Source organism: Falco rusticolus, chromosome 4 (genome assembly GCF_015220075.1).
Source record: "Falco rusticolus isolate bFalRus1 chromosome 4, bFalRus1.pri, whole genome shotgun sequence".
In the NCBI taxonomy this organism is placed as follows: Eukaryota; Metazoa; Chordata; class Aves; order Falconiformes; family Falconidae; genus Falco; species Falco rusticolus.
In genome coordinates this window covers 54274908-54298570 of record NC_051190.1, presented here as the reverse complement: position 1 = coordinate 54298570, position 23663 = coordinate 54274908, and positions in this window count along the sequence as shown.

The window sequence follows — 23663 nt, the reverse complement described above, 5'->3', positions numbered from 1 at the left end:
CCGCCCCCACAGCCCTTCCCGCGCTTTCCCGCCGCCTCAGCCCTTCCTGCCGCCTCAGCCCTTCCCGCGCTCTCCCGCCCCCTCAGCCCTTCCCGCCCCCTCAGCCCTCCCCGCGCTCTCCCACCGCCTCAGCCCTCCCCGCGCTCTCCCGCTCCCTCAGCCCTTCCCGCCGCCTCAGCCCTTCCCGCCGCCTCAGCCCTCCCCGCGCTCTCCCACCGCCGTTCTCCCAACGCCACTCTGCGCCGGGAAACGTTCCCGACTGGCAGCGTTTGGCCCCGCTTGCAGCTGCATCCCGCTCCGGGTGTCACACCGAGCCCCCGGCTCGGACCGGAACGCTACATGGGCAGGGCGGGCCTGGCGCCCGCTGGGGCATGAGCCGCTCGGGGTCCCGAGTGTGGCGGCTGGGGCCGGGGGTGCTTGAGGAGTTGCTCCCCAGAGGCGGCCGCCCTGAGGTGCGAGCGCGCACTGTCACTTGCTTTGACCCAGGTGCGCGCCATTCAGGGCCGTTCAGGGGGGGTCTGTAGAACAGCCGAGTACCCCCATGACAGCCCCGCACCGGGGCAGTGCAGCACCCGGGGGACACCCCCATCCTGGGCACAGGGACAAGGGCACAGCTGCACAGTGTGACCGAGTGGGCAGGACTGTAGCACCGGGCTTCGAGCTGGGAAGGGGAAAGCTGCAGCTTGTGCCACGCTGGCACCCAGTCAGTGCTGTGGAGGCTGGAGGCAGGATCCCCACTCACAGAATATTCACAAGGCCTGCGCCAGCCCTTGCAAGGGACAGCTGAAAGGGCAAGTAGCCCAGGCAGATTATATACAATCCGCTTTGAAAGAGTAGCTCCTCATGGGCGAAGACAGTTCTCTGCTCCCCCCCAAAAAATACTATCCCAGTAATGAACTGGAGGAAGCAAAGTCAAAATGGGACAAAATGGAGGTCCCCAACTGTGCTCTGCAACCGTTGGTGAAGGCTGAGCTTAAACATGAGGGTGGTGAGGATGAATATCCTCGAATTACTAGTAAAAAAGTTCCATGTTCTGCTAGTGAGTTGGCTAAATTGAAGAAAGAGTTTAGCCAGACTCATAAGGAGTCAGACACAGAATATGTTTGGGGGAGTGTCACTATCTGGGGGTATCAGATACTGTTAAGCAAAAAAGGAAGCTGAGGGCTACTGGGGGCCAGGGGATTCCTAGCCACTGGGAACTACCGAGTACTCTGGTCCCTGACCCAAAGAGCAGCCTGCTGGGCTGGGGGTCTTTGCCCTTTGGAAAGGGGGATCCGCTTGCTGTTGTGGGGACAGCTGACCCACTGGTAGAAAACAGACAGAAGGCAGCATGTCTGCAAATGATGTATGACTGGGAGCTTAGGCCTAAACAGAAATCCCCAGTGATGATACCGGTAAATGACTCCTCTCATAAGGGGCCTCCGTGACCTCTCCAAAGCGACTGGTATTCAATTACAGGGGAAAATACAGGTGGTATCCCCGGGCAAAGGGGCTGTCACCACATTAGAAGGGGTAGTGACCCCTAATCACAAACCCCAGGAAAAGAAAATGTGGACTTGGGGAGAAGTTGCTCAAGATTTAATATTTTTTGGATGAAAGTACAGCCCTGTCCGTGCTCCATGCACCAAAATGGACCCAGAAGGTTTAAGCCTCACAGAATTAAAGCCTTCCCCACACATAACTAACCGTAAAAGGATGCCTCCCATAGCATCACAAGTGGGAGAGAGATAGGACACAGACGTAAGGCTCTGTGGACCATGGGGTGGCAGAAGGGTATTCCCCGAGATCTTACAAACAGGTTGCCGACTGACAAACTGGAGAAGCTGGTGTTAGGATGGCCTGAAAGCCCACCGGTTAAGAACGAGAGCCCAGTTCCCAGTGCCCCCTTACCAAAGCCAACCGCATCCCCCGGGCCGATGGGAAACCAGCAGCTTTGGCCCTTGTAGCGAGCGGGGCAGTGAAGGGTGGGTACATACTAGGCAGCTCACTGAAAATCACTGAGGTGATCCCTCTCACAGCCGCGCCACTGGGCAGGGCAATCCGGAGACCCCTGCCGGCACTGGGCAAGGGAGCTGCAGGCCAGTGGCTGCTGCCTTCCCACTGCCTCCGGCCCTTCCGCCTCCTCAGTCCTTCCCACCACCTCCAGCCCCCCCACCACCTCAGTCCTTCCCGCTGCCTCTGCCCGTCCCACCATTCTCCCACTGATGCTCTGCCCAGGAAGCGTTCCCAACTGGCAGCATTTGTGCCCATTTGCGGCCGCACCTTGCTCCGTATGTCACACTGAGCCCTCAGGCCGGGCCAGCCCAGCAGTGCCCCAGCAGTGCTCCACCAGATCTAGCAAATGTTGCTATAGGTCTATGTGCCAGTTTTTCAGTATGCAATTAGGGATAGGCAGGCCCACCTACAGCTTAAAAAAAACTTCTGGATTTAGGAAAATTATAGATGTGTAAATCTAATCTAAACCAAACAGATTTTTGATGAAGATACCAGTGCTTACCTGCGCACATATACTAATTACTACCTTCTAATGTAAGACTAATTAAGGAAGCTATTAAAACTCAGTAATATTAGCCTGACATCTGAATTGTCTTTAATTTCAGCATGCGCTTTGGTTGTTCCTGTGTCTCTTCTTCAGCTCCCCTTCCCAAACTGTTTTAGGAGTAATAAGCAAATGAGAAATAGAAGGTGCTAATGCCTTTTCCTAGGTTACAAGATGTCTCGCCTGTATTACAGTTCAAGGTGAAGGTTTGTTTGGTATAGATATTTTCCATGTGAGTGGAGTGTTTAAGGTCGTACGCTTAGTAAAGAGCTAGGCACTGCAGCGTAGAGACCTATTTTGTTGACAAAATGCAAATGGGATTCAGTTGCCAAACAGATTTATAGTAACATCTGAAATACCAAGGGTACCCAAGACATCTGCACAAGGCTGACATAGGTGACCCAAGATTTAAGCCCCCCCACCCCCCGCACCCCCCTTCTGGAGCAGCTGGAGGCAAAGCAAAATAGCCTCGAGTTCCCCAAATGTCGCTAAATATTTATCTTCAGGCAGCTCAATCAAACTAGGAATCTACTGAGGATGAGCTAAATTACACTCTGGGCTCCACTAATTGCCCTGACTAGATTCCAATAGACTATAATGGGAGATTACACATCTGCTCATCTGGAGACATCTATTGGCTAGATTGATTTAGTAAGGGTTAGGCATCTGTCTCACATGCCAACACCAAAATTTCAGCATTTTATGCTATGAGCTGAATCATATACTAAAACAAGATCTCACCTCCCCAAGCCATTATGGCCACATCTATCCAGCTCTCATCTTCTATTAAGTTACCGCATTTGGCACAAAGTGAAGAGCTTGCACATAGCCAATTATTTTATGACAATTACTCCGTAATACCATGTGAAATAATAGCCCATATCTCGGGCACTGAGATCAATATAATGTACTAAAGCTCTCAGGACCTACCCTTCTGAAGGATTAGATGAGTTATGGGACACAGGTAGGAATGAGGTAAAGAAAATGTAAGGATCTCAGCCTGGAAAATTCTTTAGACTAACTCAGACCTTATATGTAAATTTTGCTAAGGAATGTAAGCAACACCATTCTTGAATGTTCTTCTATTGAGCTAATTCCTTCTCTAAGTCCTTCTCTTTCAACTCCTGTTTGTATAGAATAGTGCTGAGAGCCAGAATTATTTCAGCATGCAGCAACCAGAAGGTGTCTGTCAGACTCAGGAACAAAGCAGGATAATCTCAGTTGACAACTACCAGTGCAACAGCCATAACTTGTGTGTTAATATCCTCTTCATAAGGACCACTGCAGTAACAGGCTAATTTATTTGTCCTATAGGACTTTGAGTATTGCCTGGAAAAAGCTTATAAAAATGGACATGATCGATTCTAAATAGATTGAGTAATGTTGTCTGCTTAATTAATTATTAGCAGCATTTTTTTGCCACTGTCCAAAAAGACTAATGATTAAATTGCCTGGATTCTTGAAATTATTTTTATTGCATGCTACACTTGCTTCCAAGAGGAGTGGGTAGCATAGGTCAACATACAAGTAACTACCTGTAAAAAAACAGATTTCTATTAGCTTGTACTGAATTTTTGATAGAGAGTAAAAGGGCGTTTCTTCAGTCACTAAAGTCTTCCAGTAAAAAAAAATAAATGCAGTGGTATTACTACTTATCTTTTTAGTGAACAGTCAAGCAAAAGGAATACTGACTGACTCTTCACAAACCAGCTTCCAACAAATGCAGAGGTGTTTCCACAGACTGAGTGCCCAGAAAGGACGTGAAACTGTTCAAGCTTTTGGGAAACTAGGACATTTTGCATGCAAATAAGGGATTTAAAGGTGCAGAGAAAATATTCTAGCTCCCTGCAGATCCCTCTGGGAGGCTGCTGAGAAATGTCTCCATAATTTGCCCCATTACATCTCTTGGCATAAACACCCAAGTGCTAATGCCTGTGTCTGACTTGCCACAGTGCCAAGGAAATCATGTTGATGGATTTTTCTTCTTGCAAAGTCTCAGGAGGGAAGGCCTTTGAGCTTTCTGTACATGAGGTGCAATAAAAAAAACAAAACAAAACAAAACAAAACAAAACAAAACAAAACAAAACAAAACAAAACAAAACAAAACAAAACAAAACAAAACAAAACAAAACAAAACAAAACAAAACAAAACAAAACAAAACAAAACAAAACAAAACAAAACAAAACATCAACAACAAAAAACCCAACCAAAACCAAATAACTACTTATGTCATTGAGGGCACCAGGCCCATCTACAGTAATTTAAACCATGATAACACTGTAAGATAAGAGCTGGGTTCAATCTGCCATCTTTTCTAAGTCCCTTTGTTGCTCTACCTCCAAGCTATTCCTTTCTTTGAAATTTTCAAAACATGAATCATCAATTTTAAAACCTTCAGAAAGATAATGGGGTTAAATGTGTGATTCAACATGCACATCGATAGCACGTACATTTTATTCTTCTCCCACATCTCAAGTTTTCATGATAACTTGTTAACATGAAGGTGTGCCTTAACCTTAATGACGTGCTACAAATGCTACTTGATGTAGTGATATTTATTAATTTTTCAGTGGGTATGAATAAGCCATATACTTTTCCTGTAACAGTAGCTGGGAAGCAGTTAAATTCATTACTTTTCTAATATCCTGTGCATCAACCTGTTAAATCCTTATCAATAGCTGGATCAATGCTTATTAGTAAACTTCGTAGGGAAGGTCTCCCTGGCAATTGAGTCCAATCAAGAGATTAGCGTCTAACATTCAAAGGGAGCTCTTTGCTTGCTCACATAAATTGAACTATCCATCATGTTGCTGAACTCAGGCCCAATGGGCATTAGAAAGAGACCACGGCAATTTACACAAAGTTCAGTGAGACATATCTACATTCTCTCCAAATAAATGGAAGTTGAGCATGCAATTAAATATTTCAGATGCATGCCTGTGATTATCATCTTCTTTGTTACTCATTCAGCCCTGATATTTTTAAGCCTTTTATCCTTTACTGTGGCTGTGGTCAAAAAAGTTCTTCACATCACATCCAGTGTCACGCAGGGGCTATGTGTTTCCTGTTCTACAGAAAATGACTACTTGAAATGGGGTAATTAAATGTTGTTTAGTTTGGAGGACAGGTAGAAGTCCCCGTGGGATGTTGAAGGTTCCATAGTTCCCAGTGTTTTTCATTTATGTTTATCTCCAATGAAAAATAATAAGATTAAGAAGGGCACTTAAAATGTTTTTGCTCCTTTCCCTTCCCATATTGCAATGGTCTTTTATTGTCTGACTGCTTAACCGAAGGCTCAGGGACTGCATTGTTTATTTGGTTGCAGAACTGCTGGTCTCTTTCTGAAATTGCTTTACAAGGTCAGTTCACAAGAACAGCATCCCCTTTAAGAGCATCTCAAGGGATAATCATTACTCAAACTCAAATAAATTCAAGTTCAATAAATCAAGTTTTTGCTTCATGGGAGAAAAGATTATTAATAGGTATTTTGGGACCATTTGAGATTGTTGGCTGGGATAGGTGGGTGAATGCGCTAGGCCTTGCTAGGCTACTGTCTCTGGTAGGCAATGGCTACCAACTACTGGCACAGCTTAAACAGAAATGTAATCAAGACCAGAGCAGAAGGAGAGTCAGCAGTACAGCAGGCTTAATGAGGGAGAAGCACATGATCTCATCTGTGTTTTCAAAAGTAGCCACACTTTCTAAATGATAAAGCAACACCACATGTCAAAAAGCTCCTCTCAACAAAGTGACTCATCTGCTCTTTTTCCTGCATCCTACATAGCTGCCATGTGTTTATGATTAGCCATGAACTGCCATTTGGGTACATATCTGTGCTGTATCATTCAGCACATGTTTCTGAAGTGTTCAATCAAAGGCAATCATAGGAAGAACTGCATCAAAAATCTATGAAAAAGCAAAAGACAAAGTCCAGACTTGTCCTCGCAGAGCAGCCACTAAGGTGTGACAGCTTCCACTTCCAGGCAACCATCAGGACTTACTGCCCAGGCAGCTCTCAGTATGGGCCCAGGATCTGAGAGGATTCAACTCTTTTCAAAGCTATCAAACAGTTCCAGAAAAAGAAGAGAAAAGAAGAAAGTGAATAGCAGTTTCCCTTCTCTTTCTCATCTCCCAGGAGATCTTTTGGTAACCTTTTAAAAAAAAATACATGTAGAACAGATCCTTTGGGAACTTCAGCTTTCCATTTGGGCATGGGATCCTTGTTTTTAAAAACCTTCCTGCAGCCTCAGAGATCCACGCAAGTGCTACTTCACACGCTTTTCAGTATAGTGCAGTGCTCAGGTACTTTTGACAGTCAGTGCCAATAGACTTGATGTAGGTGCAAAGTGGGGAACAATTCTGTCGTTAAAAGATAGACTTGTAGTGCTGTTCTAATGTGGCTGAGTACTGGGCAACTGCAGAGAACATGCAAATGCAAGATGACCTAAGAGAAACCCATGCACTTCTGGAGACCAAGTGGGATATATTCTTTAGGAAAACTTACTGCCTTGCCACTTATTTCACTGCTACTGCCATAGCTGATACATCTCACAATTTCATCACAGCATCTTTTTCCTGCCAACTCAAAACAATGCTTCCAAGTCATTGTGTCCCTCCATCACTGTAATTGCACTTTCCTCTAGGGAATTTTTCCAAAGCTTATTGTAATGAAAAGTGTCACTGCTGAAGTGCATATGAGCCTTTTGTGCTAAAGATGACACAAACAAAGAACAAAAGACAAACACAACTTCTGGAAACTTAACCCTTTCAAGGGATACAAGAGAAAGAGAGACAGAAAGGAAACAGAAGACCCTGCACTAGACATAATAATGGTCAGAGGTATTCTTCACATTGCTTATCTTTTGGAGACACCTAAGTGAAGGAAGGATGCTTGCTGAGCAGGATTCAAATCTGTTTGGAGAGTCAGAAGAATGGAGTGCTTTTACAGAGATCTTTTCACTATGTTCTGGAATAAAACCTTTAGTTCTATGTTCCAGTTTATACAGTGAATATGAACACTGATTCCAATGCTAGTGATCTTCTACAGTCTTTAACCGTAAAAATCTGTAAGAAAAAACAAATATAATTCCTACTTAGAGACACTTCAAAGCTCTTCTTTTATTCACTTGCAATTAAACCAATATTTCTTGTTGAAAGCTTTGATATAATAGGTTGACTTGAGTTTCATAGATTTGTGTGAATTCAAAAAGGTCAGCATTTTCTGTCCTTAAAAGTATTTGTCAATAATAAGATATGAAGAACACCCCTCAGCATCAGTTATCATTGATTGATCTACGGGGTTGAATGCTTAGGTTACATTGTTGTATTTATGGCTTCCAATTGTTACTGAATTTCATAAATGAAACAGAGATAAAACACAGAAATACTAATGGCAATATATCTTTTGCATAGAAAGAGGAAAGAGTAGAGCAAAGAAGTATAATCTCTTTTTCTTGTCATTGACAGTGTACAAACAGGTCATTTAGCTCTCACTAAGGTAATTTAAACAACTTATATACTCAAAACAGATTTTAAGGACTTCTAGGAACTCCACAGAAAAAATAATGCGATAGATTTGAATTATATTAACTTGAGGTGTGTTTGAATATCAGGCCTTTAACTAGTGACTAGTTGGCCTAGTATGGCAAATCTTGACCTTGATTAGCTTTGGTCTGCTAAGTCCATCTAGGGCTTTAGTGTTTGCACTACTGTGGTCACTAAAAACCTGTTGTAGGCCTTGCTGGGGAATAAGGGAAATAACTACTGACCAGAGGTGGCCCAGCACCCTGTGACAAAGATGGGATATGAATATCTGGATGAAGATGCAAGTGTATTCTAACACAGACTTGTTCTGATATCTGTATATAAAAAGTGAGAAACTATGTGTGCTTTGATATGACTTAGAGGAGCCAGGACTGTGTTGTACCAGTACCACATCACAGATATACAAGTCCTAACAGCTCATGTAGTAGACAGTGAATATAGGCATTAGAAAAGAAATCCATCTTCTGCAGATAAAAAAATGGCTTTGGTGTCTCTCAGCAGAGGGTCTGGTAGCCCAGATGTTTCTGAGATTATCAGTTTGCTCTACAAGTATTGTAAAAACAAAAACCCAGAAAAAAAAATCTGCTTATTTCTTAGGATGTCCATTAACTGCAACCTCAGACTGAGCTATGAAAAATCTTTAAGTCATTGTCTTTCTTCGTATTCATGCTACTTTTTACAGAGAAGTTATTCCTTTAAGACAAATGAACTTGGAGGCAAGGCTGGAAACAAAGTTTGGGAGGAGAGAAATTGTCATTTTTGTCATTGCCAGCCTTGTCTAGTATTTGATTTTGAGAACAAGTTCCTCCCATTCTTCTGAAGGAATAGTACATGGCAGACAATAAACTGAAAGACACAAAACAAAGATCCCAATTAAATCAGAAGTATCACAGGTCAAAGTCAGTTGGCCCTAACCAGTTCATCAGAGGTAATATTGTGTTGGTACTAACAGACTCCTCACAAAATAATTGCATTGTTTTTCCCATCCATATAACTACATTAAAAATTAGAAGCAGGTGCCTAGGAAGTAAAAATCAAAAAAGTCCTTAGATTCTTCTCATCTGTGGCACATGCATGTGCCTCTGTTAGTAGGAAGAAGAGGGGTTATGGAAGATAACCTTGATGAAGGGTTACCATAACACAAGGATCACAGCGTATACCCACATGTCTAGTACCATACATTTGCAATCATGTTACCACTGAGGTTAATATTTCGATGGCAATTCAGAGGCAACTAAGCCATTTTGAAACTCAGTGGGGTACAGCCATTTTCCATGATAATCCTGCAGTTGTTCTTCAAGCCTACCTAACTTGAATCTTGAAGGTAATCAAGATTTCCCAGAAATCTATGACCGGTACACAACATAAGCAGAGAATTACTTAACAGTTGGAACATGAGGCTTAACACATTAAAAATATCTTTCCCCAGGTGTTATGCATGACCTTGTGAGTAAAAGCCATCAGCCTATTCACACTGAGTCACTTCCAAGTAAAACACTAGCGTAGCAGAACAGAAGCAGCCTATTCAAGGCTAGCTTCTTAGCTAGTCTAAATTAGTGCAGCTCTTCCAACGGTGCATTATATTGACTATTTTCCCTTTGAGTGATTGAAAATGCAGGCATGGAAAACACATTTTGGTGGAGGCCACTGGAATGTCTCTGAAACGGTGGCATCATATCCACTGGTGACCATTATGTGCCATCCTTGTTGATGCAGGAGCAAGTTAAAATATCCAGCTGCTGTGATTAGATCAATTAACTATTGGTGAAAGTATGGACCAAAACCCACATTAATCTTGACTCACTATTTGTTTTATAGATAATTGATACCTGCTGATGACAGTCAAAAATCTACTTGTTCCAAGAGATATCTGTCTTGTGAGCACTGCAGAACTCAGTGTTCCTATTCACTGCTCATGACTGATACCTATTAAGTGACATTCCAATGAAACACAGGTAACATATACATAAAATTAGTTGCTTAGTCTGTTCCATGCCAACTCTAAAAATTCTTTTGGCCTCAACAATTTGTAATGGACACAGTTTTAAATGAAGCTGGCTTAACAATGCTTTAAGCTGATTGTATTCGTGCTGATTTTTGAATAGACATTGATTTGATATTCCATTCTGGTCTATCACACCATCTGACTGTTGGTAAAATGAAGAAAATGAAACCTTGAAGAGGCAATTCTGAGCTCAAGACATGCAAGAAAACCGTTTTGGACTAGAAGTACCCTAAACAATATAAATGCATGGAGTCCTGTATGAACCAAGGAAACCATACTTGAGCCTCCCCAGGATTGCCCCAGTTATATTTGGATCCTTGACAGTAAAGGGAAGAAAAGTGCTACCTACAGAGCAAGCAATTCTTAGCTCTAGCAATGTTCATCTCTCCCTGATACTGAAACTGTTTTTCTTTGCTGTCCCATATTATGTCTCCAAATCTGTTTTGTAGGGCTTACCAAGATAGATTGTGGTACATATATACGTACAGCATTTCAGATAAAAACAGCTATCAATATTATCACTGTGATAATACCATAGTTGTAATAAACCAAAACCTACTCAATTTAATTTGCTGCTTGTGAATTTTCCAAAGTTTTTGGTTGGAATTACTTTTGCAGAGGTCATAATAAATACTGGTATGACGCATAATTCATCATGAGCTTTCTCAGATAAAAGCAGAATGATTCACTGGATGATCAGTTCTATAATGATTTAAATGGGGGATTCATTATTTATTTAGTATTTTGAAACATTTTGAGCAAGGTTCATGGAGTGCTTTGGAAACAAAAGGCCATTATTTCCCTGGAGTGGAGTCAGGGTGAATTGCAGTTGATGACTACACTGTACCAAGTGAAGGAGCTTCAACATAGCCCCTTGAAATATTTTAGAGGTAGTTCAAAGAAAGCAAAGGCATAAAATATTTTTTTGCTGGTACAAAAAGAATCTGCCTCCAAGCAGGAGTCTAGGAATAGATTCCCTTGATTGCCAGCCAGCAGATTTACCCATCTGAACAAGTCAATTTTTTACCCATCCAAACAAGCAGTCTGGAAACAAAATATGGACACTGGATTATTTTGTGCATCTTAGCCTTCAGAGATATAATTTCCACCCACCTGTATCCCGTGTTTCAGGCATGTCAGGCTGCTGTTGTCTGCAATAGCTGACAGCTGTCCCTCAGAAGGGGCAATTTGCTATCCTCACCCTCCTGAGTGTCTGAAGGTGTTCTGATTGCTGCCCTCAAAATGTCTTCAGACATTAGGAAAGGGCACAGTTTAAACAAGGTGAAGTGTCTCTGCCTAAATGCCATGTAAGCAGGATACAAATATGAAATGGAAAGATGCTGAGAAAGCAAAACAACTCAACTGTATGCACTTGTGGTAACTTCCATCCAAATCCAAAGAGGGTTTTTGGGGTTCAAGAGTTCAGCAGTACACTACACGTGGTTTAGTTATGTAAAAAAAAATTTAAAAATGGGATGGAGATATAGTTAAAGGCTTGCTTGCAGAACTGGAACAGAGACTTAGGAGATCAGCACCCTCTGGAAGAGATACAGAATGTGACCATGTGAGCACTCAAGGTCCATTTGAATGAGAAGTAAAGCAGACTGGCTGAAGTTCTGATGCACTCAAACACAGGCAGATTTGAGTTTGACTAAAACCAAGTGCTGATGGTCTGACATAGAGGACTATATCAGATTCTGCTTTTCTCATTTGGAGCACATTTGTGGTTTTTTGGTGTGGTTCCTTGTTTTTTGTAAGGAAGGTCATCTGGAGATGAATAAATTTATTTCTTATCCTGACTCATTGCCTGAGTGTTATTAATCGTGAAGTGTGGACTGGATACTTGCAGCACACTGATTCCTTAGAAACAGCCACCCACTTATTGCCATGACATCTAGAGTATTTACCTAAAGCCTGATCTTGACGACTGTGCTCCATGAATTTATGGAGATTTGGTGTCAGACGTGAATGCTGAAAGATAAACCGAAGTTAGGATTCATTGTGGAAAGTGACATATTTAAATTAAGGTGCCTCTATCCCAGATGGTTTAACTTTGTATTATACACATTGGAGTAGTCAATATAGGCAGCAGAGCTCCAACAACAATTCAGTTTATGCTATGGAGGGCACACAAAATGCAGCTTGAAATGACCTGGGGTAGTCAAGACAAGCAGGTGGAACATAAGGAAGACATAAATCATCCTTGAATGAAGCCTGGAGCCCAGAAAAGATATTACATGACATCTCATATAAGCTGTTACCCTCAGGCTGCTAGGTCTGCAGGCACCTGTGACTTTGCTGGCTAGATTTACACTAACTGTAATGAGATCCGAGACGCTCATCTCGCAGGCAAAGCCTCACAAGTAGACATCTAAATCTGAGTCAAATCTATGACTTGAAACACATGTTGTATAGTTACACCATGCATGAACCTTGTATTTTTCAGTCCTATAGCTTTGAATTTCAGGGCACTGGTATTTCACAGTACCACTTTTCATGGTATGAGAGATAAGCTGTGTTTTTACAAAGAGTGCCCAAAACTGATCGAAGGACAATATTTCATGCTCTGTGTATACAGTCTCACACAGAATGCATGGCCCTTGTACGTGGCAGCTTTGCATGTTGTGAAAAGATCAGTAAAGTTTTTCTTTTGGAAATACTGGATTGCCTGTGGAAGCTTCAAGTTCTTCTTCATCTACATGGAAGATAAAACCTTATGTATATGTATTGGACTGGTTTTACTGCTGAAGCACTGAAGTATTTTATTAAGAAACCTATTGCTCTGTCCCTACAGTTTTTACTGCTAAGTGCTGCTCAGGAGCTCACAACCATGCCTCCTGTAATCTCAGAGCGCACCTAAGGAAAAGAGCACCCACCTATACACAACTGAAAAAAGCATTTGATTATTCATTTAATTGGAGAAGGGTGATTTGGGGAGCAGATTAGTAGTTTAGCTGTTTCAGATATGCCACCAATTTTACCTAGCATAGATCTGGATCCGTTTTCCCAGAACAAACAGGTTATTCTCAACCAAAGTATTTGTATGGTACAGACTTACAAAAGCAAAGACTCAATAGTTATTTCCAATATGCAGTCTTATTTGAATTTCTCCTATAAAAGAAAAAGTAAATCTTAGAGTAGAAAGCAATTTCTAAGAAAAATCCAAATGTTAGCTTATGAAAGTAGCAGTCATCAGAGTAACCTGAACTCTGCTCTTTATTTCTACACTGTGCAAAAATGTAATTACAGCTGAAGGCATCTTGATGTATGGGTTCCAGAAAAAGGAGGAAACTATCATTTTAGAAATTTCTGTAGAAAAAGACTAGCATGTTGAAGTGCTTCAAATATGTGATTCTCTACCAGACTTATTTTCCATTTACAGCTACAGAAAAAGGAACTCAGAGGGAGCATTATCACAAACAGCAACAAATTCCTCCAATATATGCTATCAGTTGTGGGCCAGTACTTATTTCTAAGTTTAAAGGACACCTTTTCCAGTATATCTGAGTGATATAAAGGAATAAAAGCGTCTCAGTTATTTAAAAAGATTTGAGTAAAATTGAGGAGCTCTTCTATAATGTGAGTTTTGCATCAGCACTTCTGGCCCTTTGTTCTCAACCCTCAAATTGTTTTCAAGCTCTCCCTAAGAAAGCTCAAAAATTAAAAATAAAAGATACAGAGAAAGTCTTTGCTCCTCTACCTCAGTTTCCCTGAAACACTGCCTTGTTTCTATGTGCTGCAAGTCACAGAGAGTCTTTCAAGTACCATGTACTACCCTATGCAGTTTCACTTGGAGAATCTACTATAAACACCCTTGATACCTCCTCACATCAGCACTCACTATAAGGACCACTTGTTCCTGGATTGCCAAGATAAAGGCAGGGAATTAATAATGTTACCACGCTACCTTGCCAAAATTACCTTCCAAAAGTTAATCTGTTACATAGCAAAATTACACTGGAAGCTGCTATTTGGGACTCTTTTTGTAGAGGATTGCAGGTTACACATGGAGTCGTTCACTCCCATTACCCCGTTGGGACCTACCCCATGCCCCCTTCTAGAAGTTATGAAAGAGCTGGAATCACAAAGAACTGTGCTGATTTATTCTAGCTGAGGTTCTCTAACAAGGATGGTTGCATACATGAACAATTACTGTGATTACATATGTAATGCTCTCTTTTAGACATGGACTGTCTTAATCCCTTTTTCATTCATTTTTGTATTCCCGGAGCTGTTTTTTAAACACGAGGGTGAAATGTTATGCTACTTCTCCCATATTTTGCTTTAATGTAGCAGAATTTAATCTTATTGAACTTCTGCAGTATGGGAGTGGAATATTTTCTAGAACTAGAGAGATTTAAATGAACAGAAGACTTTGAAAATAAATAAGTCACTGAAAGGGGTTTTGTCACCTCACAATTGCTCCAAAACCCACTGAAGGTCATTAGAAAACTTTCTAGTTGGCAGAGATTAACCTTTAAGAATGTATCCTGAATAAGACAGAGGGAAAAAAATAATTATCAAAACAGCTAATCTGTTTTGTGTAGGTCTATAAATCTGAAAATATCACAGATTTTCCCTACAGAGCTACGTTTCATCCAATTCATTGTTGAATAGATTAATATCTTTATAGAAATTTGAAGAAAAACTTCCATTATAATTTTCAAATTTTTGTTATTCCTAATTTTGTCAATTTTTGCTCCTTATTCACTCAGTCCAAACATGATTTTACTTTCAGTTGCTGTCTTATTCCTTTGTGTTCATCTGTTTGTTCATGTAAGCTTGAGCTGAATTAAGCCTTTTCCTTGCTTTCGTCTGCTTTTGTCTGTTCTTTTGTTGAGCACACAAAACAAGCCCATATCATGTTCATTATGTTCTTTCAGAGACTCAAATGCTAAGAGAGGTAGATGCCAAAAGCTGGAAATTCTGCCTAGGAATAGCCCTGGTGAAATACTTCCCTTGTTCCAAAGGAAACCGATTCTGATTTGATTAAACTAGGTGACTTTGACATTTTCATGCTGTTTGCAACCACTTAGTTTTTGTGGGGGGTTATTTGCAGTACAGTCTAAGCCATAATTTAGGGCTGTAAAGAGGCTGCTTGTAAGTGCTGCTCAGGAGCCCACAGCCATGCCTCCCCTGTGATCTCAGAGCACACACCTAATGGTAAGAGTTCTGTGCACAAAAGTAAATTCATTACACACCAAAACCACACTGGGAGCAGTTATTCTGGGCTTTTTATAAAGGGTTACAGGTTGTAGGTGAAGTAATATTTGCATCTCACTGTTTCCTATAGACTAAAATTCACTAATCACATTGCATCCCCTTATAAGTTGGGCATGTGTCCCATCCTTTTCTTCATGCACAGCCATGCCCTGTGGGGGTCACACGGCCAGTAGTTAGTCCTGGGGAAAGTAGTCCAGAAGGGGACCACATCTGTGGGGTCTGAGGGGTGCAGAGGAGTCCTGTTGTGTTGGGAGGAGGACCTCTCAGTGGGAGAAAAGGGAAGCTGAGCAACTGCCAGTATGAATGACTGCGTTCTCACGAAGGTTTTGTTGTGGGTGTCCTTGATCTTTGCACAGCTGAGGTAAGCTGCACCCAGCTCATTTCAGAGTCTGAGAAAGGAGAAGTTCAAACACAACATGTGATAGCACAGCTGCATTAATATCAGACCACGCTTTAGTTGCTGTCAACTGTTGCTCCATGGAGACCAAGCTCCCCATCTCTCCTACCAGCTCAAGGTTTTCCAAGCTTCATGATTTAAGAAGCTTTAATGATTGAAACATTGTATACATGAATGTTAAGGACAGGGAGAACTTTATTTTCTGAGCACTGACCTCGTGAGTTTTTCAGTGTGTGGGCTGCAGGATTTAGCATCCTTCCCATCTACCTCAGCTCCTTCTAATCCTACCAGAGTGCATTGTCTTCATTTGTACCCTGTTGCGGGGAGGAGACACAGCCACAGAATAACTCACTCGGCTCCAGACCACAAAATTTACTTTCTGAGAAAATTGATTTGTACTGTTTGAATATTACATAGGGAGAGTAAACCTTGAACACTAGTGCTAGCTCTCAGCTGTAATGATTGCCTGGTGTCTGCAATCCCTTGGGACTGTGAAACAGGACCAGATCAGATCACTGCTCTAGGAAACCTGGCAATGGGCATCCAGCTGTGAACACAACAGTGCAGAGGTGAAATCCTTTAAAATGACCCAATCTGTTTCTGTAAAATTCTGTAAAAAAGGAGCCTTCAGGTTCCTTAGATGATCTCCTACCTGACCTTCCCCACCCCACCCCCACCCCCCCGGCATTGTGTGGTTCTTCTTTCTCCCAGTCCCTGCCTTTGCCTCAGGCAGTGTGGCTGGAGCACTTGCTGGTGAACAATGAGGCAAAGAAGACATTGAGCACCTCAGCCTTCTCCATGTCCCAGGTAACGAGGTTTCCCGTTTCCTTCTGAAAAAGGCCCAAATTTTCCCTAGTCTTCTTTTTATCACTGATGTACCTATAGAAGCTTTTCTTGTTGCCCTTGATGTCCTTGGCCATATTTAATTCCACCAGGGCTTTAGCTTTCCTAACCTGGACCTTAGCTGCTTAGACAATTTCTCTGTATTCCTCCCAGGCTACCCATGGTTGAATCAAACAAATGAGTGAAGTTAAAAATACTGTGATGATAGTAAACATAATTCAAACCTAAGGCACATCACATTAAATCTTGATGTATATAGCACATTTAATAATTTATGATAAAATAAACCTCACAGCTATCAGTGAAAGTGCTGATATACTGGAAAAATGCATTTTTTATGTGCATGTGAACCAAAAATGAGATTGAAGTTCACACTTCAGAAGCACTTTACAGTGCCTTCAGATCCAGATACCTGAGATGTCTGAATATAGCTTAAGATAGGTCTCAGAGGTGTCCTCTCATTGTCGTTGGAGATCTGGGACAGGATTGCTTAGTATAGACACCAGGTTTTATTTTGGAAATAACAGTGAGTTTTACCTAACTTCCAGCTTCATCCCCCAAAGGGTACAGATCTCCCATAGGTCCTGTATGATACTTGTCATCCTCACATATCAGTCATGAATAACCAAGACAAAAAACCCCACTACACACATATATATAAGCAACTAATTTTAGCTCAAGGTGTCTAGTGGCATCTTAGAAGACAGAGTGAAGAGTAGCTCCTTTCCACAGTCTGTCATTAGGTGACATTCAGACCACAGGGGACTCAAGCCTCTTCAGATTCAAAGATGCTTACATATTGGGAGAGGAGGGTTCCAGAGCCAACCGAAAGTGTGATGCCCAAGTCTGTATCTATCTGAAGACTCCCTCCTCTACATTTTGGCACACCCAAAGTCAAGTCTACGCAGTCACTTAGGAAAATGAGTAAGTTTTGCTAAGGGTGTGCACAGGTCCTGAGTCACTACCCAAGTTGTCATGAAACTTTCATGTTCTGGAAGTGACATAAGCCCCTTTTGTGGTTCACTTCTACATCCGTTGCGTGGCTTTACAATACAGTTATGAACAGGGATTCAAACCAGAAATGCCTACAGCTGTTTAGTATGTCTCTACCCTCATTTGCACAAGCATTTGTGATGTGGGAACTGCAACCAAAGCTTACTGCTCTTCTATCAGCAGATAGCTGAACATCTGGAGATCAGTTATAAAGCTGGTAATGAAGGTGGATTGGTGCTCAGCTACAAGACTTTGGATTGACTTGAATTCAGGGTGTTCATGGTTTTACTTTGCTGACTCTGCTGCAGAAGTTTACATATGGGAACTGTAACTTCCTAAGATAGTCTAATTTAGATTCTGTAGAGTTCACCATGGCTTCACATCTCTTGTGTATCCCCATGGGGAACAGTCTTTATTAGGCCCATCATTCACTACATGTTTTAGTCCTGTGCTATTAAATGTGTTGTGATGGTTAGGACCCACAAACCACTGCATTAAGGGGTATACAAAATAAAGAAACAATACCTGCATTTTCTTAACTATAGGGGTATTGCCTATAGAAGTCCACAGTTACGCACAGCATTATTTTCTTTCAGACCTATTTGAAGACTACCTGTCCATAAAGCCTGCCGATCACTAGGAATCTATTTGTGTGCCAAAACTAAAGTTATGTGATTAAATAACTTTTTTCAGGCCATTTGGAATAAAAAAGTATTCACATTTTCAAACCAACTGAAAACTTACAAAAGCTCTTGAAACTGAATAAAATGTTTTGTTTGAACTAAAAGGAAAATGCTGCATTTTTTTAAGACTTCCATGGTTCATAAAAATACATCACGTTCCAAAAAGAAAACCCATTTTGCACTGAGAAGTGAATATGGCTTTGTTTTGTACAAACGCATCAAGTTCTGTAGATTTCAGGGGGGTTTGTTTCTTATCTGTTCCCTGATGAATTCAGTAAATGTGTGAAGAAATTCACTATACTTCTTGGACCACCTGACCGTATATTTAGAGGGGAGATGCAGCTGGTAAAGTCTGATTAACTGCTCCCAAAAGTTTCAACAACTTCTGTCTGCAGCCACTCCACTCTTACAGCCACTATAAGGTCTTAAAGAGCAGATTAAATGGGGAGAGGAGGAAAGCTGTATTTGCTATAACATCACTGCTACCAGCACATAGTTAATGAAGCACAGCAAACACGGGAGAGCCTGACCAACTAGACAGCTAGACTTTGTACATGCTTGGAGCAAAATTAGACCCTGTTGAGCTGTAGATATTCATTAAAATTGCTGATAGCATCTGGAAAATTAGTTTGGACCATTTCAAGTAATAACTTCCCCTTTTTCTCCCAATAATAAGTATTTTTCTATCTCCTCTACATTGGCCATCTGATTCTCTTACTGTATCCCTAACAGTAAACTAATTCTCCAGTGACTTCCATATGTAGGACAGTTCATTTTATCTTTGGGAACATAACCTGGAAAAGAAGGAACTACTTTCACTAGCAGTAGTAAAACCCATTCATCTGTGTTATTCCCATTTGTCCTGCAAAATCCTACTACCCCCAATTATTTTATTTGGAAGTCCATTGGGACTGCTGTTGAAATAAGCCAAAGTAGTACTTGTCTGCCCTCCAAACTGCATCCCCATATGCCTTAACATCATTGCAAAGTACAAAGCAATTAAATGTGTGGGATTAAAGTTATAGGTGTAGTCCATTCAGTGCAAAACTTGACTGGAAAACAGACTGGAAACAACAAGTAAGAGAAGTTATTTTTGAAGAAAAAGAAAGATCTGTGGTGTCAAGTATTGAGGTGGTTTTCTGGTTTAACCACCTATTGGTGAAAATCAAAATAAAATTATTTGTTCACTTCTCACTATGTACCCAGATGCCTCAAGATAACATATTTTTGTTTTGTTCTATTTCTTAGAGAGAACTCTGTCTCCAGCCTTTTTCAGTGGCCCACAAGGGTGCAACATTAGAAGCTGTTGTAAATATGCATGAGAGCATCTTTAAGGTTTTCATCATGCATCTTTTGGCTGATGTGGACAAGCTGAAAGAAGAGGATCTGTCACCAAGAGAAAAAGAAAGGAAGCAGAGGTTTGATAGCAAACCCTGTTGTTATTTGTATTTGTTAACCCTTTGCATTTAGAAGCTAATGCTATACAATTGCCATTCATAATATGGGTAAGTTAAGTATACCCTGGACTTGAGTAATCTGGGCATATGGTAGGGGCTGTAGGCACTGACAGATCCTCTTCCTCCACCACAGTTATGCTCTTTTGAAAGGCTTTAACAATTTAGAGGTTACTTTGACAGATGAAAAGTAGCAAGTTTGCATTGTCAGAAGGCATAAAGGTATGAGTCTGTTAAGCCTTAACAGGAGCATTAAGTCTTTCCTGCAGTGATAAGCCTGTACCTAGTCTCTTACTACAGCTCATCTGACCAAGAATAACTGGTTAAAAAATAGTAAAGTGATTTTCAGGCTGAACCATTACATCAGACTCTCCTCTTGGAAAGCAAAGAAGAGACTGCTATTAAATGACAAGGACTCCTAGCCTGGCAACAGACTGAAATTTGGAGATGTATGATAAACCTTAAGAAATCATTTTCCTGATGCAAGAATTATTCAGCTGCAGTTCATAGTCAGCCCCTGTGGTAGGGATGAAGTGACATTGTTTTTGTGATGAAAGTGAATTTAAGCTTTAAAAACTCTTCATATACTTTATAAACTCTCATTCTTTACATAAGTATCTGTAATTCTCACATCTGAATAACTGTGTATTGTTTATTCTTTAGCAACTGTTGCATGCTGAGAAAAAGTCTATGGTGGGTCCTATCTTTATGTTCTTTTTATTCCTTCTACCCATTCTGCACAGTGGGTGAATAACAGGATACTGTTCACAGAATCACAGCGTGGCTGAGACTGGAAGGGACCTCTGGAAATCACCTGTTCCAAGCCACTGCTCAAGCAGGGCCACCTAGAGCCAGTTGCCCAGAACTGTGTCCAGACAGCTTTTAAATATCTCAGGGACCGAAGCTCCACAACCTCCCTGGGCAACCTGTTCCAGTGTTCAGTCACCTCACGCTGAAAAAGTATTTCTTGATGTTCCAACAGAACCTCTCGTGTTTCAGCTTGTGCCCATTGCCTCTGGTCCTGTCACTGGGCACCGCTGAAATGAGACTGGCTCCATCCCCTTTGCACCCCCCCTTCAGCTGTTTAAATACATTAATAAGATCCCACCTGAGACTTCTTTTCTCCAGGATAAAGTCCCAGCTCTCTCAGCCTTTCGTCATAGAAGAGGTGCCCTGGTCCCTTAATACCTTTCATGGCCCTTCACTGGAATCTCTCCAGTATGTCTACACTGAGGAGCCCACTTCTGGACACAGTAATCCACTTCTCATTCCATTGAATAACCTTGACCTCATACATGCTCAGATGAGAATAAAGACTTACACATGAAGACAGGTTCAGTCTCTCATAAAAGAAACACCCTTGAGGTACCAAGGAAGCTGCCTGGTTGGTGAGCTCAGGCTGGAGCTGCTCAAAACATAGAGCCATCCTTGATCCATTCTGCTGAGGCTGTGCCTTTTGGTGGAGAAAGATCCCAAAAACTGTTGGACCACCAAGGATAATTTAGGCAGCAGGATGATGCTTGCTTAGTTACCGTTAGGGGTCATCTCCCCAGGAATCAGTTCCTTCTCCAACATGCATCTTGCATACTGTGTGAGCAGGGCTAGAAACTTGGGACCATTTCAACAGCAAAGGTGAAGACTCTCCAGATTCATTCTATTTTTCTCATACCTTTCTCCTGGGAGCAGATGATGTTGCTCCCAGATACCCTTCATGAACATTTTAGCCTTTACATGTATATAAAACATGTCATTGGTACCACTGAGGCCCCACTAGCTGTTAAACAGAGGAAAGAAATTGCCTCTTTCCACTGCAATTCTCTAACCCATTTTTTAACACATGCTTTCAGGAGAAGATCAGTTTCTTCTCTAATGATCTGGATGCATTGAGTAGGTCTCTGTTGACCAGAATGAAAGACCAAGATGACGAGCCTGAACGTAGTGCTCCTCAGTTCTTGAGATGAATCCCACTCCAAAAACTTGGGTGTGGTGATGAATCTGCATCTTCTTTGGAAGATAACTCACAGAAGTACCCATGTCTGAAAACTCCACAGACATTAGCCAGTAGTTGTACTGGTTGAGTAGCTGCAAAAGCACCCTTTGCTCAGAAACTGCTGTCTTGTAAAAATATGGGCAAGGGCGCTAATATCAACCTCTTTGTGGAACTGCTGTGTTCTGGGTCATCTCCTTTTAATTTCTTCATTTACTCCGAAACCATCATATTCCAAACACATTATAGAAAATGCTGAAGCCAGCTTAGAGCTTTTTTGGCATTATACTCTGTGTAAATCTGTTTGGGTTTGGTTTTTTTGGTTGGTTTGGGGTTTTTTTGTTGGGTTTTTTTTCATAAATGATACTCTTTTTTTCAGTTCCTATAATGATTTTGAAATATTTAAACAAGGCCATGCAAAAATGTGCACTATTTTCCAGATTTTATCCTACCGTGATTACAGGAGTGTGTGATACATTTTAGAGCACAAGCCATGCTACTATTGCTCACACAATGACAATAATCATTAACTGGGGTGTCAGTGGCCAGTACCACATCTTCAGGGATGAAGAATGTTTAAAGTCTCAGTTATCCATAGTAACAGAAAATTAAAAAGTGATGAACTTTGGGATCAAGGTGAAGGTAAACACTTTGAGCTGAGTAGAAAATGAAAAGATGAGGCATCCTATAGAAATGAAAGATCTTGGGGTCATAGCACGAAATGTCATGTTCCAAGATTATTGTTCATCTTGGAGATTAAAAAACTGACAGTAAAAGAAGCAAAAAGGAAAAAAAGATTAAAATTGTAAAAAATTATGTGCAAAATCTCTTCAATGTGTATGCTATAGAGAAGTGGTTTGAGGGACTGTTCAAAACCATTCGGTGATTTTTTGTTGTTGTTGTTAAGGGTTTTTTTTTTCCAAAACAACTTTCATCTGTGGATGCTTTGATCCTAATATGTAGCTCATTCATAGTTGTGAGTGAAATGCTGCCAAGTAACAGAATATTTCATCAAATTTTGTTATAAATGAATAATATGATGATACATTACTATAATACGAGGTCCCTACAGAAGTAAGAGACTCATTAGTGTAGAAGCAGGTAGTAAGAGCCAATCTTCTCCTTGAAGGCTTATAGTCTAAACAGAGAAGAGTAGGAAGGGAAATGGGGAAGAAGAGAAGGAAAGTATCATTCATAGTCACCCCTGAAAACATAACAAAGAAGAGAATAAATGTTCCTCCAGCTTTTCAGAGTTCAGTTTATGCAAACTGCTCATTTTGCCAGCCTGACTGACAGGCAGCATCCTTAAAACATACCTCCTTTTGTATATCCATGCTCATATTTCTAAAGAGAGGGATGCAGTTTCTCACCACGGATCTTCAGTGCCTTAGGATGCGGAATAGAGTATAATGAAAGATTGGCTGTCACAGTATGTTTCCAGAAGCAGATGTGATTTATTGCGTGAGTTTAAGAACAAAGCCTTTTGGAGTCCTTTGGGAAAAAACCAGCAACTTCATGGGTTCAGATTTCCATGTTTTTCTTGTCTCTTAGATGTCTTAATTTAAATGTCATATACCACTAGCATCTCCTGCCCACACCAAAAATCATTCATTCTCTACTGATCATAGAATTTTCTTTTTAATATTTTTTAGTATCAAAAGTTCCAGCTTCTAAATAATTTTGAACTTTATTTCTGTAAGTAAAAAATAATTTCAAATCAAATAAAAACTTTTTTTTGTTTTCCTGTTGGAAAATATCAGGCAGTGCATTTGAAGAATTTCAGAAGTGTGAAACTTTTTTAAAGATGGAGCTTTGCCAGGCTTAACACTTTGTTTAGAACAATTTCCCTTTTGGCAAGTTGATGCTGCTTTTAAACTAAACTGACTGTGTCGGATAACTTTCACATGGCTCTAATTAAAACTGTTCCAAATTACTTAGTACAACCAACCACTGTTTTCTTGTACTGACGCCAAGAAGACAGTGGTGGTTGCAGT